Source organism: Chiloscyllium plagiosum, unplaced genomic scaffold (assembly GCF_037043375.1).
Source record: "Chiloscyllium plagiosum isolate Xiang-an unplaced genomic scaffold, Cpla_swu_hap1 HiC_scaffold_170, whole genome shotgun sequence".
Lineage (NCBI taxonomy): Eukaryota > Metazoa > Chordata > Chondrichthyes > Orectolobiformes > Hemiscylliidae > Chiloscyllium > Chiloscyllium plagiosum.
In genome coordinates, this window is record NW_028270309.1 from 437,330 (window position 1) to 445,550 (window position 8,221).

The following is an 8,221-nucleotide window of genomic DNA, read 5'->3' on the forward strand; positions in this document are numbered from 1 at the left end:
CAATATCACAGCTAAAAGGATTGTAGAGGAATTACTCTTTTAAAAAGAGATATGGTCTACCAATAGAGATACAGTGAGATCAAATTTCAAACTTCACATCCAAACTATTCAAAGATAAGGGCCGCTTAGGAATAAAGGAATTCAAATCTACTGCGTCCCATGCAAAATCGCAGGGAGTACTGGAAAGGTGCCATCAAACACTAAAGACCATGTTGAGGGCTTATGCTGAGGATTATCCTGATGATTCGGGTAAGGGAATTCTCTTTGTACTTTTTGCGATCAGAGGTGCATCAAATGAATGCACCAAATTTAGTCCATTGGAATGAGTTTTTGTGAACCAAGTGAGAGGACCGTTAAAATTGGTGAAGAAGAAATTAGTAAATCAGAATTCAAAGACCACATATTTGGAATAGGTCTCAAATTTTAATGAATGGATAATAGCGCTGGGGAGTTGACTCGTCAGAATTTAAAAGTATTGCAGCATGTAATGAAACAGGAAGCGGAAAGGAAATCAAAAATGTGCAATTTTGCTATTGGGGATAATGTATTAGTGTTACTTCCAGCAATAGGTGAACATTGAAATGCAAGGTTTAGTGGACCTTATCAAATGCAAAGGAAATTGAGTGAGGGTAATTTGATAGGAACTCCAGACAGAAAGAAATCTCACAGAGTGTGTCATGTGAATATGCTCAAAATTTATTTTGACAGAGAAGGAAAGCAAGAGGAGAAGGTGTTAATGATAACAACAAAGAAGGAAGAACAAATTCAGAGGATTCATCCCAACACCATCTACCTCCTACTGTCAAGCTAATTTTGTAACTGCATTGACTTTGCGATAGTCCACACATAACCGTTGGGCGCTTTCTGGCTTTGGCACCATGGCTCGGGGTGAGTTCCAGTCACTGTAACTCACTTCGATTCTGCCATCTTGGAGCATATGTTCAAACTCCTTCTGACCTGTGCCAACTTTAGAGGGTTACGCCTATAAGGATGTTTCTTATTCGTAACAGCCTCTCCTATATCTATGCACAATTAGGTAAGTACGTCCAAGTTAATTTCCACATATCTCCCCGTGTAATAGTCATAACTCGTTCATTTCGATTTTTCTCAGGAAGGTAACACAATAATGTATCTCAATTTTAGACTAATTCCTTATTGTCCAATTGAACTTGAGTAATATCCAATGAGATCTTGAGCAACTGGGAAAATGGGCTGAGGATTGGCAGATAGAGCTTAATGCAAATAAATGTGAGATGTTGCATTTTGTTAGACAAACTAGGGCAGGATTTATACCGTTAACTGTAGGGCATTGGGGAGTATAATCAAACAGAGAGACCCAGGGTGCAGTACATAGTTCCTTGAAAGTGGAGTCGCAGTTAGACAGTGCAGTGAAGAAGGCATTAGGCATGTTTGCCTTCATCGGTCAGAGCATTGAGTACAGAAATTGGGACGTGATTTTGTAGCTGTTCAAGAGAATGTTAAAGTATTTAAAATGATGTGACGGAGATGGGAGGTTTTGGGATAGATGGAGAGGATGGGATTTTGTTCCTTTTGCATAGGAGACTGAGGGGTGACCTTACAGAGGTTCATAAAATCGAGAGTGGCATGGAGAGGATGAATAGCAAAGGTCTTTTTCCCAGGGTGGGCGTGTCCAAATCCAGGCAAGATAAGGTTAAGGTGAAAGGGAACAGATTTAAAAGAGATCTAAGGGCAGCTGTTTCTCAGAGAGAGCGCTACAGAGACATGTAGCGAGATGTCAGAGAAACTGGCATTGGTGAGTGCAATTACAACAATTGAAAGACAATCTGATGTGTACATGAAAAGGAAAGGTTTGGAGGGGTATGTGCCAACAGCAGAAAAATAGAACTCGTACATTTTAGGAAACCTGTTGATCATGGATGAGGTGGGCCGAAGGGTCTGTTTGCACACTGTATGACTAAGAGTCTATGACTTGCAAACTCCTCTTTCAGCACTAATTCCTCATTGCACTCAATTCATTTCCAATTCAAACCTCTTTGTAAATACCTTCAATGATATAACTTTGTGAACATTCTTAAATACAGAATTCCTGACATTGATGCAGGAATTCAAACCGGGGCTCAGGCGCTGTGAGGCAGCAGTGCTAACCACTGTGCCACCGTGCCGCCCACTATGCGACTCTCTGTGTGGAGTTTGCACATTCTCCCCGTGTCTGCGTGGGTTTCCTCTGGGTGCTCCGGTTTCCTCCCACAATCCAAAAATGTGCAGGTTAGGTGAATTGAACATGCTAAATTGCTAAATTGTCCGTAGTGTTAGGTGAAGCGTTAAGTGTAGGAGTATGGGTCTGGGTGGTGTACGCTTCGGCGGGTCGGTGTGGACTTGTTGGGCTGAAGGGCCTGTTTCCACACTGTAAGTAATCTAATATAATCTAAATATTTCGGAAGAGAGACACAGCCTGTTCCAGTACCTGAGGATTTTAAAATGGTGCTGAAGAATGGGTTTGAGTTCAATGGGGACACTGGTGTTTTCCTACCCACTCAAAGTAGCTTCTATCAAAAACTAACATCCTGTTCGGAATCACACGTTCAAGACACACAAACATGGAAGTGAATCAACAAAACAGTTAGCAAAACCATTGGACCATGCATGTTGGGTTGGGGTGGGGTGGTGAATGCTGTGATGAACAACTGGCAGGAAATCATTGGAAAACTTGCTGTTTGTCAAAGGGAATACCTGTGAAGGAACCTATTATGCTTCAGAGAAATAAGACCATTATAGATGGAAATCTGCATTATAATGAAGGAAAAGCTGTATCCAACTTATTGGTGCAGTAATAATGGTGGCAGTCGGCTGGAATATTGTCAGTAGTCTTCCTTTGTTCTTTAAACTTACACTGAATGGAACAGCTATTCATCTTGTCCCTACTCCTTATGGCCTTATACACCTCTTCAACATACCCTTTTGCAAAGAAATACCGAGCAAATTTATCCCCCCTTCATAGATTGAGTACTCTCTTGTCTTGTTACTTCTGACGTGCATCACTTCACATTTATCTGTGTTACACTTTATTGGGCATTGTTCTTGCCAGCTGAATAATCTGTTTATACCCTCCTGCAAACTAACCCTTTCTTCCTCACTGTGAGCCACCCAAATACTCTTTGTGCCTTCCACAAAATTGTTTATCATTCCACTGCCAGCATCTTCCATATTCTCACCAACATCACTGATGAATATCACATACAAACCTTGATTTTCTTTCCTGTTATCCAGATGATATTCCCAGATGAAGAATTACGAATTCTGGTCTCTTCCTATTTTAGTTAATTTACAGAGCGATGTAGTTAAGGTCTTTTATGAGGGAGCCAGAAATAGCATCTTGAACACAGAGTTGAACCCTCCTTTAATGTACGCTCTGCCACCTCTGCATGTATTATTCATCAACTTGTAAACAAGTTAGGATGGATTAGGATTTGGTACCTTGCACTGGAACATTCGTATTTTCCGTGACACTGAATTATGTCCTTTGTAACATCCCCAGCAATAGTCAGTGCTGAAATAAAAATCTACAGAATTTACAGACTAATTCATTGTTTGTTTAAAAGAGTGAGTGTGATGAGGATAAAGATTCGATTAAATTGCACCTAATGGACACACTGCCGGAGTTCAAACCATATTCTCACGTCTTCCTTGAATTGGAAGTAAATTATTAGAACAAACGCCCACTGTTGCACATAGTGTAAAAAAAAATAAGAAATGTTGAGGCGCCACACTAGGCGAGAAAAAACATGTCGTCTGCACTTGATGGAGATGCGGAAATTCAGAATAGCTGTACAACCTGAATAAGAATCAAGTGAGAGAAAAAACATTGAACAAACTTTTTCTTAGACCCCCACCATGGCACATCAGGCCACACAGATTCCCCATCATCTGACCCTATTTAATTTCTCACTATTGGTTTAGTTTTATTTCTTACTAGTAAGGCACTCCCACCTCCTCCGCCCACCTGCCTATCTTTTCAATAAGATGTATATCCTTGAATATTCAGCTCCCAATCCTGATTCCCTTGCAGCCATGTCTCCGTGATGCTCGCCAAGGCATACCTGCCAATGTCGATCTGTGCCACAAGTTCGTTTACCCTATTCCTTGTATTGCATACATCCAGTTCTGTATTAACCTTTCCTCTTCACATTGTCATTCGTTTCCTCAGTGTGCTTGAAGTTTCATTGCAAACACTCTCCATATGCTCTGTCATATTTTTGTCTGTCCTGGAGATTTTAATAACTTCTCCTGAGTTCTTCACTCTTACCTCCTCCTTTAATTCTGTTTTTCTAATTTCGCCAATATCTGACCTTCCCCATACTCGCCCTATTAAGTTTAAAGCCTTGTCTACTTCTCTGGATGTGCGATCCCCTAGTACTCTGGTCCAAGCACGGTTCGGATGAAGACCACCTCATTGGTACCAGTCTTTGCTTCTCCGGTACTGGTGCAAATGTCCTATGACTTCAAATTCATTTCTCCCACACTAATCGTTGAGCCACGCATCTACCAGCTTAATCTTGTTGACCTTGTGCTAATTAGCACCTAGCTAAAGCAATAATCCAGAGATCATTACCTTTTTGGCTTTGCTTTTTTAAAAAAAATGTTCCGTGCTCTTAATAGCACTGAGCAGAAGGTGTGCCATAGTTTTATCCATGTGGTTGGTCCATACATGGGCCACGACCACTGAACCTTTACACTCCCACTGAAACTTCCTCTGCAGCCCAGGTAAGATACTTCAAAATTAGTGTGGTGCTGGAAATGCACAGCGGGTCAGGCAGCATCCGAGGATTAGCAAAACAGGTGTTTCAGGCAAAAGCCCTTCATCAGCATGAGGATCGGAGCCTTGAGCGTGGCGAGATAAATGCGAGTGGGGTGGGTTTGCGGAGAATGTAGCAGAGAATATAGTAGGTGGATGGAGGTGGGTATCCCAAACACGAGCACCCGCCATCGTTATTGCATTTAGCTACTGCTGAATGTGTTTTTTTAAAATTATTTTTTAACTGTTTTTATATCTCTGCTTAAGCAACTTGTAACCAATAGATGAACAAAATTCAATTTAAGGCAGATTCATATTTCGCAGAGTCCCAATTAACCAATCAAATCACATCCTTCCTTTGTCAAACTTGCACATTATCAGCTCAAATAATTCTGACAGACGTGTCAGCGGTACCTCTCCTTGACAAAGTCATGCTGACTCAGCCCTCCTTCACTATGCACCTCCAAGTACTTCATTACAAGGGCCCAGTTCTTCAGGGAAATATCCCAGGCCAAGCCATCTCCAGCTGCTTCATCAATATCCTTCCCGCCATTATAAGCTCAAAAGTAGGAATGTTCAAGGACAAATGTGCATTTAATACCACCCAAAACTCCTCAGTTGAAATTTAACATAACACTATCAATTAGAGATTGGGTTACTTTAGATTTTGTACTATGCAATGAGAAAGTTTAATTAATAACGTTGTAATATTGGACTCCGTGAGATTTGATTGTGGCGTGGTTCATTCTGAAACTAGAGATTGAAATTTCAGCAAAGGAAGCTAAGAGGGTATGAGTGACAAGTTGTCTGAATTGGCATGTTGGTGGCTTGGGCAAATCACAAAACGCTTTGCCAGTAGACAGGCAATAGCTAGTATTTGAAAAGATACATCATTTATAACAGTAGCAGAAAGCATAATGGACTGTCAGAGGATATGGAAAGATATAGATAGAATGGAGAGTTGTGTGGAAAAGTGGCAGATGGCTGTCAATCCAGACAAATATGAGGTGATGCATTTAGGCAAGTCTAATTCTAGAGCGAACTATGTTAGGACTAGTGGGGTTCTGTCTGGAGGTTGGTGGGGTCACTAGTCTTCACCTACAACCCCACCAACCTCCAGATACGTCGGATCATCCTTCATCATTTCCGCCACCTCCAAACGGACCCCACCACCAAGGACATATTTCCTTCCTCACCCCTATCAGCGTTCTGGAAAGACCACACCCTCCGCGACTCCCTTGTCAGATCCACACCCCCCACCAACCCAACCTCCACTCCCAGCACCTTTCCTGCAACCGCAAGAAATGCAAACCTTTCGCCCACACCTCACTCCGCACTTCCCTACAAGGCCCCAAGGGATCCTTCAATATCCATCAAAATTCACCTGCACATCCAGACACATCATTTACTGCATCCGCTGCACCCGATGTGGCCTCCTATACATTGGGGATACAGGCCGCCTACTTGCAGAACGTTTCAGAGAACACCTCTGGGACACCCGGACCAAACAACACAACCGCACCGTGGCTGAACACTTTAACTCCCCCTCCCAGTCCGCCAAGGACATGCAGGTCCTTGGCCTCCTCCATCGCCAGACGTTGGCAACACGATGCCTGGAGGAAGAGCGCCTCATCTCTGCCTCGAAACCCTCCAACAACAATGGATGAATGCAGATTTCTCCAGATTTCTCATTTCTCCTCTCCTCGCCTTATCTCAGTCCCAACCCTCAGACTCAGCAACACCTTCTTGACCTGAAATCTTCTTCCCGACCTCTCCGCCCCCACCCCCTCTTCGGCCTATCAACCTCACCTTAATTTCCTTCCACCTATCGCATTCCCAACGCCCATCTCCCAAGTCCCTCCTCCCTACCTTTTACATTAGCCTGCTTGGCACACCCTCCTCATTCCTGAAGAAGGGCTTATGCCAGAAACGTCGATTCTACTGCTCGTTTGATGCAGCCTGACCTGCTGCGCTTTTTCAGCAACACATTTTTAAGGTCTGATCCCCAGCATCTGCAGTCCTCACTTTCTCCTTCTTAAGTACTTATTGTCAAGTCTGTCCATTTAAAGAAATAAAGTCTTTCCAGAATTTCGCTGAAATTATATTTAAATTTTGGTGCGACAAGACTATTCCATGTGCCAATGAGGTTAGGAATAGGAAGGTAGTACAGTTAAATATATGGGCAAAGAGCTGGTCGAGGAGGCAGCACTTCTGATATGTGGATCATTGGGATTCCCAAGACGATAACATATCCACAAGAAGGACGGGATGGACCTGAACTGGCAGCAATCTCCTGGCAGGCAGGTTTGCTGTTGTCACTCAGGAGGGTTTAAACTAGTGTGGCCCTTGGGGGGAGGGGGGCACAGTGGGAACCAGAGCGGTAGGTCCACAAGTACACGACGGAGGCAGGGTTGGCGACTTATTCCAGTACAGCTAAGACCAACAACAAACAGAAGAGGACATATGGGACACTGCTACGCCTTATAACTTTAATTCATAATTCTTAGACGATAAACTGTCAACTATGTCTTAAGAATATTCAATGTCTTACTCTCTGGGAGGAGAGTTCCCACAGACGCAGAACCCTTTCAGATGGTTAAAACAATCACCAACTCCTTCACTGCGGTATTCTCCAGTTTCCAGCAGTCCATCCATTTCTGGAAATCTCTCGCAGAAATTGAAATATTGTTTCAGCACTCAATTTGAATGGGTTTAAACGGGGTCAGGTGTCATTTGCCCAAACTCCAACTGATCCAAGGCCAATCTGACAATGTTTCCTCCAGAGATAAATGCTCCTCACTGGAATCAGTTGAGTGAATCTTCTCTGGACTGCTTTTCATGTCATTGTGCCCTCAGCTCTCCTGAAGTGGTCTCACCCTACCCTGCAAAACTGTAGAAAATCTTCCCTATTCCTGATTGTATTCTTTTTCAAAAGGTTTGAAATTTTATATTGCCTCCCTATGATGTATACGCAATGTATTTGTTTGTGATCCAGGTGCCTGGTTCCTCTGTGCCTCAGCTTTGCAATCTCTCCATTGGATAATACACTGTTTTTTCTATTCAAACCACCATCTATTCAAACACAGACACATTTTTCCTGCTATGCCGCATATACCAATATATCATTCACTTGACCCACCTCGAACTCTCTATGATATTATGAAGTGGATGTCAACATCCATCTGATAATTAAAAGCAATGCACCCAGCGAAGATTTCCTCGCCTTATAATATGGTAAGGGAGTGTGACAAGTGATGTAACCCACCTGCTTTTCGACACCCAGTTAGTTATAAAGGAGTGGTTCAATGAAATGTTTGTGTAGAGAAGCACCATCTCAGTTTCTCGGAGTGCTGCCATTCATTGAGTCTACCCCTGACTGGTTTCTTCTTCCAAAATGCATCACCTCATATTTATCAGAGTTGCATTCTATCTGCTATTGATCTGCCC